This window comes from Podarcis filfolensis, assembly GCF_964270895.1.
Source record: "Podarcis filfolensis genome assembly, chromosome: Z".
Taxonomy (NCBI): Eukaryota; Metazoa; Chordata; class Lepidosauria; order Squamata; family Lacertidae; genus Podarcis; species Podarcis filfolensis.
The window spans coordinates 22,709,709-22,718,904 of record NC_139617.1 but is presented as its reverse complement, the minus strand read 5'-3'; positions in this window follow the sequence as shown (position 1 = coordinate 22,718,904).

Genomic DNA, 9,196 nt, shown 5'->3' with positions numbered 1-9,196 from the left:
TGCTGTATGAAGGAAGATTGTAATGGAGAAATAGCAAAATCACCAGAATCAGAGAGAAACAAAAGAGCTGGAGCCAATTTTTAGCACACAATGACAAAATGTGTTAGATTTTACGTGTTCTGTGGTCCGCAGTCCTACTCATTGCCCTTCCAAATGCTGGCTTATAGAGACCTTAACAAAAACTGGGTGTCCTCAAGTTCAATTTTGTTGTGGGATTTTCTTGGCCTTTGCCATTTTACATTATCTGTCCAAGAGAATGTGTTTGCCAGTTACAATCTTTTCTTAGATTTAGTGGTGAACTTTAGCCTCTTAATAAACATTAGTATATCTGTAGGTCTTTGACAATATTTCACATGTATGATGATGAACCATGACAGAACATTGAAACTTTCATAAACAAGGTGTCTATAAACAAAAAGAGAAGCCTAGCATACAGTGTTTTGTCAATTACTAGTCTTTTTCCTTTGTTTTTGCTTTCTCATGAATTGTAATGATGTTTACAATGTATGCCAAGATTTTCCATTCCTATCTAACAACAACACTTCTAAACTTACTGAAATTGTAGTATAACGGCTTGAACTTTGTTGCTAGGGAACAATAGATTTCCTTTTTTTGTATTCCTGCTCTGAACACTGGCTGGATAACTGTACAGGTTTTATGTTCAATGGCTGCAGTGAGATGGTTTGTTGCATTTTGCTCTGGTTTTCAGACCAGAAGCATGTATTTTCTACAAGACCATTACAACAACCCTGCTGTAAATAGTGAAAGTTACTATATAATGTGTTGACATTTGAAAGACAAAGTACTTTGAATATTTCATTTTTAAGACATAAAATTGCAAACAATTAACCAGAATGTCTTTTCTTGTTCTTGACTGGCCAAATGATTTACATCACAGTCCTGTGTCTATCTGCTTATAGGTTAGCAGAAGTTTTCTTTGTTGACCTTCATAGAGATTCCTCTCTATTTCTCCTTATGCTGTAAACCTATGGTCCCTCAAAGGGCATTGCAGAGGCAAGTAGAAAATACTGGATACTCCTCTGGGGTGGGGTGGGTATGGGTGTGGGAGTGTGAGTGTGGGTGTGGGTGTGGGTGTGTATATGAGAGAGAGAGAGAGAGAGAGAGAGAGAGAGAGAGAGAGAGAGACGGAACCAGCCCAATACATTTCGCCACCTGAAGTGAATCACAAAATGGCACCTCTGCCATGGAAGAAGGGGTGAGTGAAGATCTACATCAGGAACAAGGGGGGAATAAAGATCAACACTGGGAACAAGAGGGGGAATCAAACCAACCTCACCCAATACATGACTTGGGAATCAAAGGCTGTTGCTGGGGGTGCAGGAATGGGCTTGCTCTGAATCACCTGGGCACGTGCAGAGACCAGGAGACCCCAGAGAGAAACCCCTGCCATTTCCTCCCTAGAGGTAGGAGAAGACCAACAGCACCTCCTATTTGTCACTATAGAGGCAGCATGGGGTGGGGCTGCTGACCTCTGCAGCTGTCACTACCACTGTCAGGATGCTGTCAGCGGCTTCCGGCTGGTTGCCCAGAGAAGTATAAATACAGGGGAAAGTTTCTTACCATCCTTTTTTATTTCAGTCTTTACAGAGAGAGGCTATAGAACCCAGCCTCCTGGATAATGACGTTGTCCCGAGTGAATCTCTACCCCTTGTCTCTCCCACTTTCTCATTCGGCACTTCTGTGGGTGCAGCTACATGCCCTCTGTCTTTGAGCTCTTTGCTCTCCTACTTTTAAGACTTACCGGGTTCTGGGAGATGGAGGATCTGGAAGGCTTTCTAATGACAATGTGTCAGCTGGGTTTTGTTCTGGCCCTCCCATGATTTCCTGGATTTCCCCCTCATCTGCCTCTGAGCTGCTACCTCCCTCAAACCCCTGTTGTAAAGCTATACTGTCTTCCTCTTCCTCCTCCCTGGAAGGGTCAGGATGGGGAGGCAATCTCCACCATTCCTCCTCTGCCCAGTCCCTGACAACAACCATGGTGGTGGCAACAGTGGGCAATTGATTCCTTGGAGGCCAGATCTGGTGGTCACTTTGCCTTGCCTCATCGGTGGGCCAGCCCTGGTAAGGTAGATCAAGCCTAAGGATGGGGGAGGAATTTGATTCAGTGTGCATTTAAAGCTGAATCTAGCAAATTCACACATTCTGAAACAATATGCTAACCAAAACATGTGTACTATTCAAAATCTACACTTATCCAAAATTTACTATGCCAGCCAACCATACAATGCTTACAAAAATGCCTATATTAGAGGAAAGTGTTCATAGAAATAAACATATTAGTGCACATAGCCTGCAAGAATGAATTATATATGGGGAATTGGTTTGCAAAAATGTGTTTATTAGGAGATATGCACACAAAAATGCTGAAGTGTTTTCATGAGGATTTAAACAAAATAAAATGCAGAAACTGCCACAGAAATATGGAGGACTGAATTCAGTATTGACAAATCCTTGCAACCCAATCTGCAAATGAGGGGGGGGGGGTGGAGACACACATTGTGCAGAGGGTTTTACAGGACACTGTTTTTTCTCTGTCCTCTTGGGGCTTTGCTATTGCTTCACTTGCCCTTCTGCAGTTGTGAGCTGTTGCAAGTGCTGCACTGCTGCTGCTGCTGCTTCAGCTCTGCAAATGTCTACAGTATGCGTCAGGGGCCTCTTAGCTGGGTTTAAGGCAGATAGAGAGACCTGCAGCTTCCCATACTACCCCTGTAATTTTATCCCTATGCTGGCATCTCTCTCTTTGATGTTCAGACAGCTATGTCTTGGGTTGGATCCTGCTTACAACTTCCTGCTTCTCCTCACACAGTTTCTCTGAACCTTGGGTCAAGAGGTCATTTTGGATTTATCTTCTGACAACCAAGGGGCAAGCATGGCTTCTTTGTTTCCCCAACTAGATAGCTAGAACTACAGAAGTTATTTCCTATCAAGAATGTACTTCCTTTAATAAACATAAGTTTTTTTACCTGAAAATGAAAATCAGTGTCTCTTAGCAACCTAACCTTCTCCCAGTCTGAATTTACTCCACAAACACACAAGATCTGTTACGTGAGAGTCACACAAGTCTCCAAACGTACATGTTTGTGCAAGCTTCTTTAAATCCTGGAGGTGCACCCATTGTCTCCCGTGACACACGGATACCAACAGGGATCAATGTGTTTCCTTTCCATCTGAGCTCTGGTGAATAATTTGTCTCTCATAAGTCACATTATCTTCTGGAGTGCAGCAAGCCTCAAATTTGCTGGCAACAGCTGATACCTTTTGCTTATTAGCCTCAACAGTGAAGTGAATGGATATGAAAACCTCCCTAGTCTTTTCTCTAGGCATGTGCAGAAATCAGGCATTTTGGAGCATGTCATCCTTTGTATGTGAACCTCAAGCAACGCTGAATACTTTTAACCCATGCTTCCACTTTCTCCAGTTGTTGACAGTGTTGCCCTGAAGCACCAGATTCCCCAGAGACTATATTTGTGCCATAACCACTGTGCAGGGATGTCAGTGGCACTGCGTAATATTCTTAAATGGGTCCCATGTCCATCTACCACTCACACAGTCCTATGTATGTGTCTTAACCATGCCTCACAAAAGCTGCCAGGAGAATGGTTGCTCTCTTAAATAGGTTATAAACAGGGCAACCTCTCATACTAGCTTACACAAAACTGAATTGGCAGAAGGCTGCAACACACAAAACATAAATCTCAAACATGCATGCTGGCATTCTGTCATGATATCCAGTAATATTTCCTTCGCCCATTTTCCTTTCACACTCATCTTGAAACCTACCCCTACTCTCCCTGACTTCCTTGCCTGCCCCTCAAATTACCACACTCTTGTTTTAGTAGTCTGCTTGCTACAACCCCAACATTACAACTGCACTGGGATGCTTCACACGTGATAAGCAGACTGGGCCACTTTACACCTTTTTGAAATAAATTGGTACCAATAACTCAGTTAATCTCAATGAAATAGAGGCAATTTCCTGGCTAGTCACAAAAAAAGTATTCCCAGCTCCTTTGACCTCTCACCTAACTTCTATACTTGAAAGAAACCACCCTTCTGGTGCCTGTGAGCACATTTGGGAATCTGAAGAAACTGCTGCAAAATGGATGATCTGACTGCGCTAGTCACAAAACACGGCCATAGGTGGTACACCCACCCACCCAATAAATTCATGTTTAATTTCTGTTGGTGGTGGTGGTGTTTTGCAATTTTGACCTGTTGCAGGACCTTAGCCAGACCTTAGCATAGCATACGCTGAGTTCCAGAAAGCAATCAGTTGCAGGCAGGATGGACGAAGCAGGAACAAAACGCTGCTACTAGTAACTTGGTTACTTGGATGTGTTTATTATTTACAGCAGTTACTATATGACTCTACAAGTTACTATATACAAGAACAGAAACACAGATCTTAACTAGCTCTCTCTTAACAAACTCCAAACGACTCTCAGAACACCACACTAATCAACACACACTCCAGTCGGTAAGGGTCAAAAGTCATTATGCCTGTGTGAGACTTCAACCAATGGTAAAGCTGTATCCAGGGTCCCATATCTCCAGGCAGATAATGCCTCTCTGCTCAGTCATCTTTGGCTTTTGGCCAACTCTTAATTGACTCTGTGTGAAGCTGCACGGAATAGCACGTAGTCAAAAAACCCAACAGTTGTTTTTCCCATCAAGAGGTAAGTGGACTAACCAAAGCATTAAAGGCCTAGCAGAAAGTTACTAGGCCTAACCACACATCAGAGGAGCCACATAACACGTTTAGGATAAGGCAGTTATACATGGACAAGAACTGCCAACCTGGAAAATGCCCTGGTGTTACTCAGGAGGGATGCACTAGTGTCAGTGCCTTTACATTTATCTTGTAGCATACATCTCGCAGGGTTACAATGCCATTATCTCTCTAGATGCCACACCTCTCCCACACAGGGTCAATGTCAACAAGTAAATAATAATAATAAGTTATACAATATATTAAACAATACAAATCATTTTGACAGCATTAAACTACACAGGAGAGAGAATAATATGTAACACAGAAATAAAACAGTAGCATACACATCCAACTTGCCAACCTAGCAGTTCGAAAGCACGTCAAAGTGCAAGTAGATAAATAGGTACAGCTCCGGCGGGAAGGGAAACGGCATTTCCATGTGCTGCTCTGGTTTCACCAGAAGCAGCTTAGTCATGCTGGCCACATGACCTGGAAGCTGTACACCGGCTCCCTCGGCCAATAAAGCGAGATGAGCGCCGCAACCCCAGAGTCGGTCACGACTGGACCTAATGGTCAGGGGTCCCTTTACCTTTATACACATCCAAAAGGGGTGGGGGAGAGAACCCACCATCTCCTCTGCCCCCCCAAAAAACCCTTTCTGCAGAGGTTCGCTCCCCTTATGTTTTTTTAATAATATATTGGACAATAATCAAATTCCTGAGACATGGCAATTGTTAAAAAAATACGCCAGGGAAAAGTGCTGAGTCTGTTTATTCTTATAAGCCTTCTATATCAGAACACTACATTATTGCCAGCATACTAATAGTCTAAGCAATATAGCTCCCCAATATGTTAATTTGGACAAAACAGGATTCATTAAGTACAGGCACATTGCTGACCCAGTTTGTAAAACCCCTAGCCTGGTACACTGTGCTAAGAAATATGCAGTTCCATTATTGCTCCTCTCATTGGATGCATCCAAAGATCTGATAAACTTGCAAGTAAATTCTTGGTGGAAATTATACAATATCACAATATTGAAGGTGAGATTTTGAAGGAGGGGTTTTAAAACAATTATATGCAAATAGCAAAACTAGGGCTAGGGTCAATAATAAACAATATGGTTTTTCCAACGTGGGGACGGGCACAAAATGATGTAGCCCTACCACCTTTTCTGCGTGTGTTTTCTATTGAACCATTGGTTAACATATTTGGAAAATAAAGTTCTCTAAGAATTTAAACAACCTTTAAAATTTAACTTTAATTTGCCATTATGAAAAGTTAAGGCTGAGTTTGAAAAAATTAAATTTGTCCTGTTTGGGAAGAATAGCTGTTATTAAATTTCATGCTACCCCCCCCCCCATTTTTTTTTATTTCAAGAATTACCTGTAGACATTCTCAAAGACAAATTAAGCAGAATTTATTTAGCCTATTTATGCAGCAAGGGAAAAATCTAGACTAAACACTAAGCATTTGGGTTTTTGTTTTTATTTAAGGAAATGAAGGTGGCTTGTGTATTCCAAACGTATTATATTATGAAGCATTCTAAACTAGGCAGATTATTTCTATAATCAACTACAGTATAACTACACTAAATGGAAAGACAGGAAACAGGGACAGTTTCCTGTCATTCCATTTAGTGTAGTTATACTGTACAGTAGTTGATTGTAGAGTTTGAGCGTATTCCTTTGTAACCACTAGAGTGCAGCACTTGGCTAAGATAAACAATCCTTTTTTAAAAGAACTTACTGACTATTTGGTTAAACAGAGCAAAGCTTGGGGCTATAGATAATTCTCCCTTAACGCCAATAATTTATCATACACTTCTTTACCCCTCAGACAAGCATAATTAGTTTGTATATATATTGTATTAAAGATCTGCATGGAAGATTGCAACTAAATACTGGTCAGCTACAAGAAGTTCAGCATTAATTATACACTTGATCATAGCCAAAAGGCCGAGAAGCGATGAGCATTAATTATATACTAGTCACCAAAACCTTCACTACAAGGCCACTGCTAAACATGCAGACTGATTGGCCATTTGTTAGGAACCTGGAGGTGGGAGTGATATGAGTTTGGGGGAAGATTAGTAACCAATTAGTTCCTTTGAAGCCCTGCTGGGAACTTGAAAGAGAGGAGCTGAGTTGCAATTATCTGCATCCAGGTGGGAAGGAACCAAAAGGGGCAACAAGGGGGAGTGGGCAAGATAGGACCTTGGGAAACCTTTTAGGAGAGATGCTGTGATAGCTGGACAGATGTGCCTTGCTTTGTGCTGGACCTAAAGCTGTGGCTAATGGAGGAGCAATGCACTGTGAGCCCCTCTATCCTATGCTCAGGATGCATATATGTTTAAATACGACATTATATGTTACAGACGCAACAGTGTCTGTTCACCTTCCATCCAAGAGAACAGAATACCGAGTAAGCACACAAACCCTGGAGTCTCTCACCACCTGGAGGCTGGGGTGACATGTCACAATACAAAAGTCATGTCAAAGGTGTTACATCAGACTCTTATGCAAAAAGCATGCACAGATAATTTGTCAGAGCTGAAATAATCATGGGGAAGTTCTTAGGTTATAATAATTGGGAAGATGTATGGAAACAAATTGGCATTGGCAAAAAATAAGGAGAATACTACTGGCAACGCCCCATATACAAATGTTCAATATTCTTGTGACTGGGTATACATGTGCCAAGCCCAGAAGGGACAATACACCTATACTTCACCAACTCTTTAGACATGTAAAAAACAATGCTTTACAGGCTTGGCTAAGCCTTGGATTTAACCAAGGAATTGGTTTGACCACTTCAGCAGCGTATAGACTCCAATCTGGCAGATATAGTGGTACCTCAGGTTACAGACACTTCAGGTTACAGACTCCGCTAACCCAGAAATAGTACCTCGGCTTAAGAATTTTGCTTCAGGATGAGAACAGAAATTGCGCCGCGGCAGTGCTGCGGCAGCGGGAGGCCCCATTAGCTAAAGTTGTGCTTCAGGTTAAAAACAGTTTCAGGTTAAGAACAGACCTCCGGAACGAATTAATTAAGTTCTTAAACCGAGGTACCACTGTAGTAGACTATAGGCTTGGAGGGGACCCAACAACATAAATGCAATTTGTCTCAAATTTTACCCCTGAAAAAGAGGATGTGTCCTAGAAAAAGAGGACACATGGCAATCTTAATTGTTGGTACTTTACTTCAAGAAAATTCAGTTTCATGTTTCAATGACTGCATGTTGTAGGTGTCGAAGCGATACATTTAACATACATGTGGTGGACATGAGATACGATTAAAACTTTGGGGTGTGTTGTTTTTTTAATGGAATGCAGTATAATACAAAATCTGAGGCTGCTGAAGAGGCCAGGGACCATCTGGGCTGTCTCTTATGGCAGACCCGGGTCATCCAGCCTGAGCTTCCACCATGAACCACTGGCAGCAAGACTGGCAGCAACAGCAGCTGATCTGTTCTATGCTTATGATAATATTTTATCCCCTTGCTAATTATGTTGTTTTAAATGTGCATTTTACATCTGACTTCCTTTAGTACTACCTTCGTTCGAAATGTCTGTATTAGTTTCCTGTTAATTACGTTGCTTTGAATGTATACTTGTCAAAGCTGAGTTCAGATGCAGGTCAGCGCACAAGATGCAGAATCTGTCATTGTAGTTAATTCTTTATTCAAGAAAATGGCATACAATTGGCAGGTCTTGCCCTGTAGAGCAGTTGCCAGGACTGACGGGCCCCCTTCTTCTACCTCCACTACCGCTTCTTCCCTGCCAGATGTATCCCAAGCTTGTTGCTGTAGGAGAGGCAAACTCCTGGCATTCTTCTGCAGCTCTTGCCTGCCACCCCCACCCCCCACCCCCTGCTTCAGCCTCAGAGTCTGAACTGCTCCCATCACCTGCTCTTCCCGCTCACTCAACTCTGTTGCCCCTTCAGCATTCAACCCTTCCTCCCAGGCCACTCGCTCTGACCTCCCCTAGGTATCCCTCTACCAGTCCCCTGGATCTGAGCCTTCCTTCTCTGGGGGTTCCCTTGGGGTTCCCCAGCCTCCCACCACTCCTCTTCATCCAGCCAGTCAATACTTGACATTTTTTATTAAAAGACTTTCCATAAGTAACAAAAGTACATTCAGGGTCTCTGTTTCCAAATCGTAAAATCCTTCATACAGGTCAATTACAGCCAGTTGAGACTTTTTTTGTTATAGGTGGGTGTGGGGGGAGGAAACAGAAAGAGAAAAATCGGAGGGGTGGTGGAAGGGGGGTAAGTGAGGAAGACATGAAACTTTCGTTCTTTACATGACACTATATGAGAGAAGCTTTTATTTGTCAGCATGAATCTGGCTTGTTTTATTTGATGTTTTGATGCAGGCTGTAAATCGCCTTGAGATTTTCTTTCTAGCAAACATAAATTGGTATAGAATTGAAAATATGATAATAATAAAAATTAAAAAAACAA